We start from the raw sequence: 1,405 nt of genomic DNA, 5'->3' as shown, positions 1-1,405 counted from the left end.
TTTGATAAGGGGTAAAAGGGAATTGGCAGAGGAGAAATGAAATCTAAGAAAGGGGCCTTAACACTCCCAACAAACAGTCACAAATAAAATCTGGGGAAAAAACAGGTCTTGCCTTCCCATTCAATTACTCTTTTTATACTAAGTAAATAAGCATTTGCTAATTGCTAGACACTGTGCAAAGTACTAAGGATACAGATACAAGCAAAAATAAATAATTCTGAGAGAGAGCTCACAGGACTTGTTGACCACCATTAGCCAAACTCAAGAGTTTTCCACCATGGCAGTGCTCGAGTCACAACCACACCATTTACATCAATAACACAATGAAAAGATAAAGAAGGATAAACTGAAGAAATCCCTCGGTGCCATCTTCTCCAGATTTTGGATATTTGGTATGGAGGAGCCTGAAGGTGAGAGGCCAAGCATTTGTCATCTTCAATGAGATCAGCAGTGCCACCAACACTCTGCACTTTATGCAGGGTTTTCCCTTCTATGACAAAGCGATGAGAGTCCAGTATGCCAAGTCTGACTCGGACATCATTGTCAAGATGAGGTGCCTACCAGAGTGACCGGAAGCGGGGGAAGAGAAAACCTAAGGGCCAAGAAATACTTGTGGTCAAGAAAGCTGTGCCAGGCAGGGCAGCTGCCCAGGTTGTTGCTGCTGTCCTGTCTGTCGCGGGGATGCCACCCAAGACCCAGGCTCCCCGCGTCATGAACCATCTTCCAAGACAGCCACCATATATATGCCTCCCCCAGGGATGATCCCACCACCTGCCTTGGCCCCTGGACCAATTCTACCTGGTGCCATGCCCCTGCAACAGATGGTGCCTGGACAGACGCCTCCTGCCCAGGCGCTGTGCGAAAACCCGCCTAACCATATCCTGTTCCTCATCAGTCTGCCAGAGGAGACCAAGGAGCTCGTGCTGTCCCTGCTCTTCAGTCAGTTCTCACACTTGAAGGAGGTGCGTCTGGGCTCCAGGCCCCACAACATTGCTTTTGTGGAGTTGGACAAGGTGCAGGCTAGGGTTGCCCGAGATACCTTGCAGGGCTTCAAGATCACCCGGAACGATGCCTTGAAGATCCCTTTTGCCAAGAAATAGGCCCGGCCCCATTTGTTCTCTCCTCCCCCTCCTTCCAGGGTGGCCCTCCCCCTGCTCCTCTGCTGGGGTCTTGTACCCAGAAGGTAAGTCCCTGCTCCCTTCCGCCAGCCTGTAGCGTGAGTGTGCCTGTGAACAGCATTGTACCCAGAGTCTGCCCTTCTGACATCGCAACTGGAGCTAGGAGCAGAAATAAAAGGCTGGCGGCCTAGGATTTTCACATACACAAGGACAGACACACACACAGACACAAACGTGCAGACACACACACACACACACACACACACACACACACACACACACACACA

The 1,405-nt window shown here is 50.6% G+C and overlaps 1 pseudogene; it reads left to right on the top strand.

Annotated features, from left to right (window-relative positions):
• The first annotated feature begins 277 nt into the window (after nt 1-277).
• Nucleotides 278-1,100, top strand: LOC138158378 (U1 small nuclear ribonucleoprotein A pseudogene; annotated as a pseudogene).
• The last annotated feature ends 305 nt before the right edge of the window (nt 1,101-1,405 follow it).

The sequence above is a fragment of the Petaurus breviceps genome, unplaced genomic scaffold (assembly GCF_028583685.1).
Source record: "Petaurus breviceps papuanus isolate PSGF00001 unplaced genomic scaffold, PetGlider_PUasm1.0 174, whole genome shotgun sequence".
NCBI classification, from domain to species: Eukaryota; Metazoa; Chordata; class Mammalia; order Diprotodontia; family Petauridae; genus Petaurus; species Petaurus breviceps.
Note: the sequence above shows the minus strand (reverse complement) of the source record. Positions and strands in the feature narration are given on the sequence as shown.